This window comes from Dermacentor albipictus, unplaced genomic scaffold (genome assembly GCF_038994185.2).
Source record: "Dermacentor albipictus isolate Rhodes 1998 colony unplaced genomic scaffold, USDA_Dalb.pri_finalv2 scaffold_22, whole genome shotgun sequence".
NCBI lineage: Eukaryota > Metazoa > Arthropoda > Arachnida > Ixodida > Ixodidae > Dermacentor > Dermacentor albipictus.
The window spans coordinates 1,737,975-1,752,748 of NW_027225576.1; the positions used below are offsets into that span (position 1 = coordinate 1,737,975).

At 43.7% G+C, this 14,774-nt stretch overlaps 1 long non-coding RNA gene across 1 annotated transcript; it reads left to right on the forward strand.

The window, feature by feature from the left end:
* The first annotated feature begins 2,737 nt into the window (after positions 1 to 2,737).
* Positions 2,738 to 13,346, forward strand: LOC139052366 (uncharacterized). Its single transcript, XR_011509869.1, has 4 exons — positions 2,738 to 3,141; positions 7,491 to 7,595; positions 10,320 to 10,455; positions 13,237 to 13,346. It is a non-coding gene; the product is annotated as an uncharacterized lncRNA (long non-coding RNA).
* The last annotated feature ends 1,428 nt before the right edge of the window (positions 13,347 to 14,774 follow it).

Below are 14,774 nucleotides of genomic sequence, written 5' to 3' on the forward strand. Positions count from 1 at the left end.
TCACTACCCCACGTAGTCTGGGATAGGAGTTTGATTATGTTCATTGTTTTCAGACATTTTTTCTTTAAGATATTTAATGTGGGGGACGAAAGTGAGTCTGTAGTCAAGTATGACACCTAGGAATTTGTGCTCTTTGCTAATAGGTATTCGTTGTCCACACAGTTCTAAGGAAGGATCCGGAACCAGGCCTCTCTTTCTTGTAAAAAGAACGCAAGAGCTTTTGTTAGGATTGATCTTAAATCCATTCTTGTCTGCCCACACTGAGACTTTGTTCAGGCCATGCTGTACCTGTCTCTCGCAGACTGCGAGGTTACACGATTTGAAAGCTATTTGAATGTCGTCCACGTAGACAGAGTAAAAGATGGCGGGTGGTAATGAAGCACGAAGCGTGTTCATCTTCACGATAAAGAGCGTGCAGCTCAGCACGCCTCCTTGGGGTACACCCGTTTCTTGCGTAAAAGGGCGTGAGAGTGCGTTGCCGACTTTTACCCGGAAGGTACGATTTGACAGATAGCTTTCTATTATATTATGCATATTACCCTATTGGAAAATCCTATTTAAATTCAAACTGGGTTATACAGGTTTAAACTGGTTCTAACAGGGACCTGTTTAGCAACAAACAGGTATAAACAGGACCAGTTTACACATGAACAGGTTTGAACGGGGTCCCGTTTGACATGCAAACAGGTATAAACTGGACCAGTTTACACACGAACAGGTCTGAACGGGGTCCCGTTTGGCATTCAAACAGGTATAAACTGGACCAGTTTACACACGAACAGGTCTGAATGGGGTCCCGTTTGGCATTCAAAGAGGTATAAACAGGACCAGTTCACACACGAACAGGTCTGAACGGGGTCCCGTTTGGCATGCAAGCAGGTATAGGCATGACCAGTTCACGCAGAAATGGGTCTTAACAGGAGCCCTGTTTGCAACTAAACTGGCTTATACTGGACGCAATGGCACCATATAGGGTCGCCTGTTTGTCACAAAAGCTAGTTTAATCTGGAGCTTTGTGGCAACTATACTGGATGGCATCATGCATACCAGTTTAATGCTTGAATATAACTGGGGAGGAGCTTTTTTATTGTTCGACATCCTGACAATTTAACCCCTAGTGCTAAATTGGGCCATTATCAAGCTCTACAGAAATTGCGTGAACACCTCGGAACATTCACACACCAAACTGCGATATGATAGCTGCGAATTTCAAACCGATTCCCGGTCCTGCCCAGTTGAAAAAGACAACAGGAATTCCTGCTGCAAATACAGAAATTTCTGTTGTACGACAGAAGTTCCTAACGTTTCTGTAGCTGCGACAGACATTTCTGGCGTTACGACAGCAATTCTGACGTCGCAACAGAAACATTCGGTCGCGACGGCCAAGAGTTCTGAAGTCGCAACAGAAGCACTTTCCGTTGCGGCCCTTTAAAATGTCAGCTTCGCATCGGTGGTGTACACTGCACTTTTCTCTTGCGCGGTATTCAATCGTGCTTCTCTGAAGCCGGCAATACTGATAGCACCGACACCGGTATTAAAGTCGACGTGGCCAATTGTTATAATTGTGCCGTGACGACGCGGCACCAGCAACGCGCTACCGGCCTCCTCAAAATCGGCCGCTGATCAAAATCATACCATCTGCGGGAATGGCTGCGTATCCGCTTTGTTTTATTTGGTAAGATGGGGCACACAGTCCTGTGGACTTACATGTGCGGTTACACTGACACATTGGTTAATTTCCCAGAAATATTGCACAAGCTTATGCGAAGCGGAAAAGAAGTTTTGGATTGTTTCACAAAGTTGCGTGAAAAGCTTTCTCGCTCGGGTCTCATTAATCTGGTACAGCGCTGCCGTGAGAAGCCAGTATACTGTCCGGATCAAGACTCACCCACGAGTGTTTATGTAGCTATTTTGCATTGAACGCACGAATTATATGCGAGCTCAAAAGTGTAAAGAGCAAGAGACAACTGTCGAAATTAGCAGTAAAAACCTTCAGTGTCCCCGGTCACCGTTGTCTATTTCTGAATTTCTTATTAAATATGGATATCGTTACAGCAAAATTGATGTTCTAGCATTCCACGATGTACCTGTCGATGGTAACAACACTTTTGCGCATATAGAGATACGGTAGTTGACGCGACCGGTGAAGTGAAAGCGCATCTTGGCTTTTAAAATGTAAATGTAAACAGCAACCCAGAGAGAGATTTATATTGCTAGCCTAGTCGAGATGTGGGAGTGTTTGGCGTGGTGCGGTGGTAGGATGCTTGTCTCGGAATCGTGAGGTCCGCAGTTCGAATCCTGCGCGAAAGCTTTTTTTTTTCTACTTTCTTTTTTTTGTATTCATAATTTTTCTTATCCTTAAAGAGGTCTCTGTCAATTTTTAATCAAATATATTGATCAGAAGCTACAGAATTTTCGACTACAAGACGTCACACTACAGAGAACAGAACGACAGTCACAACGTCCCAAAATACGACAGACTGAAAATTTCCTGTTGTGTTATTCAAGTGGGTGAGACGTCTATACGGCGTATACGCACATTGCCGTCCTTTCTATTAAAAGCAACGTTGCTGAAACACGTCGTACAAGACGCTGTACGACTCGCATAACATCGAAATACAACGCCGTCACCATCCATGAGATCGCCGAAAGCACGGTCGCTTTCGGTGGCGGCCTACAGATGGCAGCACAGGTAGCGCCGGTAAAGTTACAGGTGATATTATTTTGCCGTCTTCAGCCTTAGCTACATGTGAGTGCGCGCTGCATTGACGCCGTCCGATGCAGTTGTTTAATTGTGTGTACGCTGTGCCGAGAGTAGTTGTGGTGCATTTTGTATTCATTGAGAATCACAAAACCCCTGGGACCGCGTAATGTAGCCCGCAGTATCCTTCGTGTGGTGCGCCGATGTCGAAGGTATGAGCCTTCGCCACTTTCTTTGTTCCGGGCTCACGAAAAGGATCTCCTCCTCTGGCACTCTCGCATCGTATCACACTGTACGGAAGAATTTGGTGAAAATTGTGCTCTTACGTCCTGTAGTTGATCCGCAATTCAACAGTGTGTGCGCCGGAAGGACCGTTGGTGCAGTCGATGCCGCGGCACCTGTGACGCTAAAAGGAGCGTTTTCCGAGTACGCCTAGAAAGGTAAGTCCGGCGCTTGCGCGCATTCTTCCTGTCTATGGTTCGTGAAGTGTGCGTTCTTGTACGTATCGCAAGATCCGTACAACAACCGAATCCGAATGACAGGGGCGTAGCCAGGGGGGGGGCTTATGGGGCTTCAGCCCCCCCCGAAATTTTTTCGTGCTGTCATGTGCCGCCGACCAAAACAACTCCCGGCGCCAGAAATCATGCTCGATTTTGTCTAGAATGTCCTTAATTCACGCTCTAAAAGACATTTGAGCGCGAACATTGCTAAATCGGGCTGGATTTCTGGGCAACGTCCATGCATCAGGAGTCACATATCGTAACGCAAGGAGCCCCACCAGGCACAAAATTTCACGGGCGTTTTGAAGGCGAGCGGGCTCGTCTCGGCATCTCGCGGAGGCCGCAGAATCTACGGAGCGCTTGGATTTCGACTCTGAAACGTTGTGGGTATAAAGTTCTCATAACATTTTGATGCGAAAGGTCCATTGACATTTTCAAAATCGTGCTTTAGATTTTCAATTCCGGAACTTTTGGGGTTTAATGCTGTTGTAAACATTTGACGCCAAAGGTGCATCGACTTTTCTAAAGTCGTACATCGGGCTATACAACGAGACAAGCCAAATCAACATACTATCAGACAAGTTGACAAAGCACGCAGCGAGGTCCGATGAGACAAAGCGTTATGGTGGTTCATTTGTGCCGTCAGGTCACAGAAAAGAATATACACATTTTTTTCACCTGCGCCAAAGCATCCATGTCAAGACACTAAAGCCACCATTGTAACTAAGTTTTTATTTATTTTTCTACCTAGACTTTTATTCGCGAGGATATATTGAGCCTCTTTCTCATTTCTTTCTAATATTTTTTTGTTGTTCTCGCAACCCCCGGGCTGCCGATCCAGCCAGAGCGCATGCGTTTTTCTCGTGCTGCATCGATAACCGCGCGGCGCACTTGGCTGCGCGTTTGTTTTTCTCTGGCCGACTGCATTTTCGCCTGGCAGAGTTTTGGACGCTTTCTGGCTAGCAGACGAGAAAAAGAAACAATGCATAGTCGCTCGCCGCCAGCACTGCGGGGACTCGATGGATTGTAACGCGTTCGCTTGAGCGCAACCTCTCCGGAAAATTTTGTCTCGCCGTTGTAGGATACCGAGCAGTACGCGTATGGTTTTCTGTGGACCAAGCGTCATACCTTTTCTTCGATATTCCTTCGGTAGCCACACTAGGTGCCCAAAGTAGGCATTCGATTGTAGCCAACATGCTTTCCTTTGCGTTATTCTATTTCGCCGCCCCCCCCGCACACACACACACAAAAAGAAGCCATTGAAGCCATTTCCCCAGCGAATTTTCGCATGGGGAAAGTTCGATTTTGTTACTTCTTTTGCGGAAAGTAATGGGCGACGGGACGCTTCAGTTGCCGGATACTATTTTATTATTGCGATGGCAGCTCTATGAAGAGTCCAGGCGCATTCCTGCCGTTGCCCTCATGTTCCGTATAAATAAAGGCCAAGGGCGATAACATCGTGACCGCGCGCTGCATGCTCTATGTGCGAGTGAAAACGTGCGGGGGGGAGGGGAGGGGTTGAGCCGACGATGGTGGCTGCGTCTGGTGTGCGCAAGAGAGAAAAGCGGGGAGGAAGCGCGCCGCCTTCCGTCGCACGCGATACATTTTGGGAGTGGAGCGAAGGGGTGGGTGGGTGCTGTGATCTGTGAATCTCTGGTTGCGCAACCTATTTATTTGCCTTGTTTGACGCATTATATATAGTGACTTTTTCTTAGGTACGTAGATTTATTGGTGACTTATGCGTATATTTAAATATCTTGTTGCGAGGTTTTGTGCATATGCGCAGTGAACATTGTTTCCAGTGACAATTTTTTGCCCTGTATCAAGCTGTATCTTCACATTTGTATATTCCATTGTATCTTCGCATTTCTAATGTACGAAGGCGAGTCAAATGAAAGTGAGAAAACCCACCCCGCGCAATAATGGTTCGGTTCATTATTTTCGAGGCATGGGCGTAGCACATACGCATCTCATTTACAAGTCACATGCAGAGGTGAGGTTAAATGTTCTTTAATGCTCTCATACATGGGGTTGAACATGGTTGCGTGACATAATGGACACTTCAAAAGTTGAACAGCTTGGTGTCGTGAGGTTTTTGACAAATGAAGATGTTTCCCAAAAAGAAATTATTCGCCGTATGGCTGCCGTATGCGTTGAACATTGCGTTTCATTGGCGCCTAAGAAGCGTTGTAGCAAACTGTTCAAAAAAGCACATGAAAGTTACAAAGACGATCCATGGCCGGGCCAAAGCCACCGTGCAATCACCCCCAACACAATTGAAAAGGCCGTGGTTGCTCAGTGGCTATGGTGTTCGGCTGCTGAGCACGACGTCGCGGGATCGAATCCCGTTCACGGCGGCTGCATTTCGGTGGAGGCGAAAACACCCGTGTACTTAGATTTAAGTGCACGTCAAAGAACCCCAGATGAGGGTGACGACTTTTTGTCTGCAGTTGTGATCGGGGATGACTCATGGTGCCCCTACTACTAGCCTGAAACACTACGGCAAATCTTACAGTGGAAACATTTGACTCCACCACTCCCAAGGAAAAGAAAGGCCGTCATTTATGCCGGAAAAGCGTTGACTTCTTTTTAGATCGTTAGGGGCCACTATTGATTGAATTTTATAAACATGGAGAGACTCTAAATCGTTTCAGATATTGTGAAAGATCGGATCGGCTGCGTGTCGCAATTAAGAACAAACAACGTGGAAAATTGAGCATTGGGGACATCTTGCTTCACGACATTGCCCGTTCCCACGTCGCTGTTGTGGTTAATACAAAACTGGCAAAGTTCAAGTGGGAAACGCTGCAACATCCCTCATGCAGCCCAGACCTGTTGCCTTGCGTCTTCCACATTTGGTGAAATTTGAAGAAACTGCTCAAGGAAACCAGATTCGTGTCGGAAGATGACGTGTAGTCATTTACAGATTTTTGAGGCAGCAACCCAAGGAGTTTTATGAGACGGGAATTACGCGACTCGTTAGTAGGACAAGTGTCTAAATACTCATGGTGACTACTTTTAATTAAAGTACCCCGTTTGTCATATATTCGCACTGGCTCACTTTCATTTGACTCGCCCTCGTATATGTTGCAGAACTCCTGCTTTTTATATGTGCTCTCTGTTGCGACTGTAATTTCGGAGAAATTACTCACAATACACGACCGATGACAGCTGTTCCTGCGCAATACATTCTAACAAAGGAGAACGTCATTGAGATTTTCCCCTGGTCGTTGCATATGTACAAAAATGTAAACAAGGTTCTTGAATGACAGAGATATATATATATATATATATATATATATATATATATATATATATATATATATATCGGATCGGGCCGAGCTGCAAAGTGAGCCCCCCCCGAACGAAATTTCTGGCTACGCCACTGCCGAATGAGTAAAGCAGCAAGAATTATAAATGTGCTTTTCAAATGGTTGTTCTTCATGTCGCAGTGCACATTTAGCAAAAAGTTCCATGAAAATTGCCCTAAAACGTATTCATGTTACCAACAGCTCTATCTGTGGTTTATTTACTTTCACCTATGAAGCACGCTAGCGCGGGTGGTTCTTTGATCTAAATGGGCACAAAAATTCAAGCAGAGAAAGTTACTGTTTGTGTACATAATTTTTCATTGAGAAATGGTATAGGCATTTCCAGAAGTAGTACGTCGATGTGTCGTCTTCACAGCTAACAGCTGCGCGAGATAGCACCCGATTTCTTCGTCGACGCATGGCCAGATTTTCAGCTTGTATGGAAATTTTTCTGTTTATAGAGTGTCGTCAGATGACGTGTATTAGTGTCCTGTGTGTTTTCGTGTACTTGTAAAGGGTTCCGATCTTGCAGAGAAGCCGAAATTACAAAAGCAATGTTTCTTTTTAATCGAAAAATCTTTCTCTTTTCTGTATTGTCTCTCCAGAAACAGAGGTGGTCTGTTGTAATTTTGAGCGCATCGTCCTTTGGGAGCAGTGCTTTGTTGCGCCGCATAAACAAATTAGGTTTTGGAACGCTTTTCATGTCCTAAGGAATTTTTCGATAGTACAATTCACATTTCACGTTATACAGCTGCACGTTTGTGTGAACCTTTTCATAGTAGATTCATGTTTGCTACAGTTCGATTTACGTGTTATTTAACCGCCTGTGATGTTACGGTCAGATATTTGCACAACCAGTTGCAGCTTCATGTAACTGGTTGTATGAGACTTTTTTCAAAATATGACGTGATCTTTTTATATCACAAGTTTGCAGTTTCAGCAGGGATTACAATAAATTAAGCATTTATTATTGTTTAGGGATGGCAAGATTTTGTGAACCAGAGGCACCTCCACATATGCACCTGCGGCACTTCTGCAGCCTCAACAGCACGGCAAAGTACCTGATATGCATGCTGTGACAAGGTGTGTGCAAAGCAGTCGCTGTCACTTACACGAGCTACAGATTTTGTTCGTATCATCCATGTTTGGAAACTCTCCTGAATTTTTCGTGGGTTTACAAATGTGGGCTCATTTTACAATTTTTTCAATGTCACTTTAGAAAGACAATGAAGTTGTGTTGGTTAAGATGTTTTAAAGCTGTTGAGAGATTAAGGGCATGACATTGTTAAAATGCATGTAAAAAATTAATTGTAATGGTACTTGTACTGGTTTATTATTAGCGATGCAATATCTCTAACAAGAGCATCAGAGGGGCACTTGCTTTAGGGAAGTTTGGTCAGATAAATTCATGAAGCAGCGTAAAGCGGCAGCAGCAAGCACGCTGAGAAAGCTCTGTAATCTAAAAAAAAAAACAAAGTTGTCAGTTACTGGTTTCAAGTTCGCTGCTGCTTTTTGTGCTGCACGACAAGTTAAATAATGGTTGATAATGTGTGCGTGATGTAATAGTTCTGCGCAAACACACGAGGTGGAGAGAAGTAATTATTCAAGGGAAAATCAGACATCCGCCCGCTCGTAGCATTTGCTACAAAGGAAACCCATATGTGTTCCTCAAAAGGAAAGCCGCACAGTTGAAGAAAAATTCGTCCTGGTCCGGGACTCGAACCCGGGACTACCACCTTTCCGAGGCAGCCACTCTACCATCTGAGATAACCAGGTGGCTAGCACATGGCAGGGCGAAGTCGAATTAGTTGACAACACGAAGCAAAGGCAAGGGTTTGACGTAATATTTTTTTCCCCTTTATTAATTACCTCTCTACACCTTGCGCGTTTCCGCAGAACTATTACGTCAAACCCTTGCCTTTGCTTCATGTTGTCGATAAATTCGCCCGGCCATCTGCTAGCCGCCTGGTTATCTTAGATTGCAAAGCGGCTGTCCCGGAAAGACGGTGGTCCCGGGTTTGAGTCCCGGACCTGGACGGTTTCTTTTTTTCAGCTGTGAGGCTTTCCTTTGGAGGAATCCGTACGGGTTTCTTTTGTAGCAATTGCTACGAGTGGGTGGATGTGCGATTTTCCCTTTATTAATAATGTGTGTGTGTATGCAACAATGGGGGTGCTGAGAGCAAGCTTTAAAATAATGTGTGCTATGTCCCCAACAAAGAATTTAGTGTGTGCAGCATTTTTACAAAATATTATGTTCACAGGTTGGCAGGTATGACATAATGTACAACGATATTGTACAACACCTTTGCTGTAGATGCCATATTCATAACGTTCATTTTCTGTCTACTTGAATCGTATATTTAGAATTTGGCCCACCTTCAGTTTGATCAAGTTACATAGGTAGCCCCCTGTGAGGTAAATATAATTAGGGGCTATTGTAGATAAGCATGATATACCTACTCACTGTATTGTGACATATTTTTAGGGACTGTGTTGTGAGGCATGCATATCCTTTTACCTGTATGTCTTGCTGCCGGTTGCCCGACAAAAGCATAAATGCTCTGCCCACCTTTATTATTATGCTTTCATGTAGACTTCTAACATCTGTGCCCACATAGACTCCATGTTCTTAATTACATTTTTCTAAGTATTCACTGTTGTGCATTACATTATTGTGTTACATTACTGTGCATTACATGCTTTTCTTTGTTTTATTTGGGAGGGGGTACTCATTTCTATAATATTACAGAGAATAGGACTTCAAAACAAAAAGCCACGAAAGGTGGCTTCAAAGTCTATGATGCTTGGAATTCTACATTCCATCCCCTAAAGCGCTACCAGTAGTAAAACATTCCTAATTGCCTTTTTTATAAGCTAGCTGCCAGATACATAGTCCCATTATGAGAGTATGTTATTTTTCTTTCTTTGGTCTGACTTGTTTTGTTGAACGTTCTCCTGGTTAGTTCAGAATTTGTTTTCTTGCCACCTCATGCAATACTCCAACTGGAGCCTATGAGCTATGTGTATAATAAATAACTAAATTCCTAAAGCATGCAACAAACCATGCAGCATAGCATTTAAATGTTGCCAGTTTATAATGCTTCTTGAGTGCAGCGCAGCATGGAGCTTGAGGCTGATCTCTTCAGATGTAAAAAAAAATTGCAGGTTATGAAAATGTGGTCCTACAAACTGCTGGTTACGCATGTCAGTCAGCCTGTTGCAGTGGTCACAAGTGAGAATGTAACCAAAAGCTGGGCGTGCTCGGCGATTTTGCATATGGCACAGGATAAAGCTTCACCTCTGCTATTGCTTCTCTTATAATAATGGCCTTCGAGTATACATGCCGAGTTATGCTTCTGGGGACACTTATTAGTTAACCTTATCAGGTAATACCATTAGCCTTATGGGTGCTGTAATGTTGCAGTGCCTGCAGGATGGCCAGCATTACAATACACATTAAAATTATTGTACAAGTCATGCAATGGTATCGGGATTGGCCCACCAAGTGACACCCTTTAATTACACTATACCTGGGATCAGCCCAGCTCACTCAGTCAGGGAGACATCCATGCATAAGGGGAGGGGTATAGCAAATAGAGGGCGTTCAATTAATCTTTCTCACATAGATAGCTCATACATATAATCTTTCTTAAATTGCATGCTTTGTTGCTCAAAGTGAAGTTACTTATGTGCATAATGTCAGCATTTCGATCCTATTTATGCCTAACGAAAGTTGCTTTGTTCAGTGTCACTTTTTGTATTGTTTCGCTTGTGATTCTAAGCTCAGTTGTTTTATAACTGCTATAGGTATGGCTGGACCTGGAGAAGAAGTGTAAGCAGACCATGCTATGTTGCTGATCTGCGCTGATCTCCACATCCAAGTTGGTGCCGCGACAGTTGGGCGCCATTGTGCCTTGCTTCATTGACAAGGTGATATAATATGGTGAGCTTGTACTTCAATATCAGTATTGAAAATTATGTTAAGGAAAAAAGGCAAGGATTGGTCTTTATGATAGATACACTCATGTTCTTTCTTTAAGGTGTTCTTTTGACACTGTTCTGCATGGACATATTTTTAGAGAATTATAACAGTCCTTTATTGCAAAGTGCCATGGCGCTAGTTTATGCGTTAAAGTAGCCCTCTTTCACTAAAAAAAGCCGTATTTAGCACACAGTTCACAAGGAAAGAAAGGAGGCAACAGGACAGAGTGCTACTAACAGTTCAGTATTATAGCTCGCACAGTAATATTGTGCAAAAGGTGAAAGGGGGAGAATAGATCTGAATACATATTGTTCGCACAGAAACGAAAAGGACGCATCACGTGGTGAGTGTGACACTTGTTTTACAATGATAAGAAGCAGTCTCACTGTCTAGTAATTCTCTGTATGGGGAGCTAGTGCTAGGTTCCTCGTTATACATATAAGAAAAGCCTCAGATATCTCTCCAGTGCTTTTGTCTTTATATTTTGTCACGATCAAGCAGCTTTCAAACATAGGTGCATGTGCACCGAGAGTAGTGCACTACCACTGCTAACTGACCCTCGCATCAAGTTTGCTTGGTCACGCTGCCAGTCATTTATACATTGGCCGGTTTATCCGATGTAGCCTCTACTGCATGAAATGGTATGTGATAGACACTGCACCTGTGTACTGGTACGTGCTTTCTTACATGATTTTTTTCAGAGATAGTGATGCAGGCCTTTTCATTATTTACATGCCTACACAACAAACCACGCATTATCTGTGCTTAGAAAGAATTGTAGGAAAATCTAGCATGAGGCAACTGTTCTCAGCACGAAACAAACTTGATTCGTTGGTTTTCGTTCATTATTGCGATCACACTAAGGCAGACAAGCTTGTAGGCTGTGCTTCTGCAATTTGTACAGCACACTGACAGCACTGGTGTGGGCCTAATCTGTGGGCTGACTGATGGCACCTTCTACGGCGCAGACCACTTGTGTTGGGCGAGGCACCAATGTTGACGTTTGTTCCCTTGTGCAAAACAGCAGTCCTAGGTTTAGAGTAGTTGTAGGAAGACAAGGTAAACATAACTTCCATGGCTTGAGTGGGCTCATTTCTCTTGGGGCATCTAGCTTTTTTTCTTAAAACTGTGCAGAGGTGCTTCCCTAGAGTCAGCGTGAAAATGGCATAGAGTTGTGCATTCGGGAACTCCTGAACAATGATCTGCCGTAGTTAGGGCCTTGCGAAAATGCACTGTCTACCAAGTGGTAGGAGGTGCATTATTCAGCCACTGATTTCCTGTTGGCATGATTGCACTCGTGCTGTCAGTAATTTCTTGGCTTGCCGAATTATCTTGAGGCCCCACGCTGATGATGCTACCGATGTCTTCATGTGCAGATTTTCAGGATGAGGTTTTTTGCTTTGCAAATGTTGTTGAAAGGTAGGTGGTGCTTACAGGTAGCTATTCTAAATATTAGTGAAATGAATTGGCCCATCTTGCTTCGTCAAACATCGTCACGCCGACATCAGTTGCACAAACAAAAAACCTGGCCTACTTGCAGCGTCGTGCACGAAGAAACAAACAAATCAGTTGCTGGATTGTCTTGACATCGCATACTAAGCTGAGACCAGAACTGCTGTAGCTACAAACCAGGCAGAAACGATGATGATGAGCAGGGATTCGCAGTAGCGCCACTTCGTGGGGCACCAAGGAGGCTCCGTTCAAAACAAAAATGGCGTTCAGCAAGTAGAACCATGCAACGGTCAGAGTCGGTGCATGGTGCTCTCGATCAAGTTGGCTCAAGGAGTGTCTGAAAAATCAGACGAGAGGTTGCAAGGCGTCCGAATATTCGGAAGTTGTTATACATTATGGTCCATGGGGAGAATGGCAGTGCCGTGAAGCAGACCAAGTAATCATGTCCGGAAAATCAGTCGGCGACTGTACCTATACCTATGTGTCTATGTATACCTAGGTGCAACAGTGTTTGCTATGATCTGTGCCAGAATTGCTGTTGCCCGTAGATGCCCAACATGTAGGGTGTCAAATTGTAAAATACCTTGCAAAAGTGATCTACGGAAAAATACCGCTTCTGCTATATTTGGCTTTTGCAAGAAATTTAGCGGCTGCTGGCACCTACCTTAAAAGGCTTTATACAGTCTTCGCATGGCCAGGGCCTTGTACTTTTGTAAGTTTGCTTATCTCGAAATTTACCCCAGTTTTTATAACTTCAAGTTGGCAGGATACCTAGTCTCCTTTAACGTGTACCCAATAGACCTTACATAGGGGTTTTGGCATTTCCCTGCCATCTAAATGCCGCCATTGTGGCCGGGATTCAATCCCGTGCCCTCTGCCTGAGCAGCGCAATGTCAAAGCCAGTACACTACGGTATTTTGCTGGCAGAAGGGTTTAGTTTCTGAATAATTTATTATCTCAACCTGTCGGTGTTGTTTTTAAAGGTATTTCATGTTTGTATTCTGTTGCTTCAATACTAGTAATTATTGTTAACCAAACGATGTGTCCATATTTTTCCTATAAGACTTGCTTCAATCGCCTGCTAATTATGACAGCTTATTCTCCCACAGTAATCCATGTTCCCTTGAAACATAGGCAGTGCATGAAACCACATATTTTTCAATAAGATTTATTCATTATCTTCTATGACCGGAATGCTGAACCTTTCTTATCTGTGAAAACATAGGCGAATTTGCCTATGTGCTAACCTGTTGCATGAGTCAAGATAAATTATTGGCTTTACTTTTTCAGGTGGCCTGCTCGCTCTCACCCAAGCAACCCACTCCAGCGGTCTTCTCTCGGCAGACTGGATGCATCGAAATACCGTTAGAAGGTCCAATAAACAGTGCTTGGGACATTTATGACATGCTTTTATTTAAGCCGGAGGACTTCAGGCTTAATGAAAGCTCAAGTGGGTGTACAGAAATACCTACGTAAAGTATACTTGTCTTTTTCACTTACAAGTACATGCCAATACTTTGCCTGACATTTTTCACCCCAAAATTACGCTGTACTGTGGATTTGTGAACAAACCATTACAGCAAAAAGCACTGCATTAAGACGAGTACAAGTAATCAAACATATACTAAACTTGCAAGAATTACATTTGCATACTTGTAGTAAATATGAAAATGAGGTACAGTCTTCTTCAGGGTGCATTTTCTTGTAGGTCATACATAGAGAACGTACTCGTGGGTCATACAAAACTTGTTCATGATTTATCACATCGGTGTTGGTAGTGCTAATCAATTTATGCCGAAAATTGTGTTCATCTTCGTATCAAGCAATGTACCAGGCAAACCTACATATGAAAGTGGCGTTCTTGTTGCGAACCTAATGCAGATCTACTTTTCTTCAATGCTGATCGCAAATACACAAGTGTACAAAATAGGTGTAAAGAGTAAATTATATTAAGCAACATCAATCCATTCTGAAAGGACCTGGTATGAATGTAGCAAAAAATAGGTCTGAACAGGGGCAAACAGGTCTGGGTTAGATAGGACGGGATTAAACGGGTCAGGATTAAACGGGATTAAACGGGTCAGGATTAAACAGGATTTAAACGGGTCAGGATTTAAACGGGTCAAGTTTAAACAGGATTTAAACGGGTCAGGTTTAAACAGGAACAAACGGGATTTAAACGGGTCAGGACTGAACAGGATCAAACGGGGTCCCGTTCCATAACCCTATTTGATGAAACCCGTTTGAAAACAAATAGGATTTTCTAGTAGGGTACCGTGGATGCCCATTTCTGACAAGTCTTAAGATTCCGTAACGCCACGTCGTATCGTACGCCTTCTCCATATCGAGGAATATGGATAAGAAGAATTGTTTGTGTACAAATGCGTCCCGGATATTTGCCTCTACACGTACAAGGTGGTCAGTTGTGGAGCGCCCTTCTCGGAAGCCGCACTGATAAGGATCAAGAATTTTGCTCTGTTCAAGGAAAAAGATGAGTCGCCGATTTATCATTTTTTCGAACACCTTACAAAAGCAACTTGTGAGGGCTATCGGGCGGTAACTTGCCACTGAGGAAGGGTCCTTGCCTTGTTTCAAAACAGGGATAACAATGGCTTCCTTCCATGCAGCTGGAAGGTAACCTGCATCCCAAATGGTGTTGAAAAGTGTGAGTAGTGTAACCTGCGTGTCATTGTGTAAGTGTTTGAGCATTTCATACATGATTCTATCAGATCCTGGTGCGGAGCTGTTGCATGCACTCAAGGCAGCTCTCAATTCGGCAATACAAAAAGGGCAGTTGTAAGGCTCATTCTCTCGACCTTTTCTTGTTA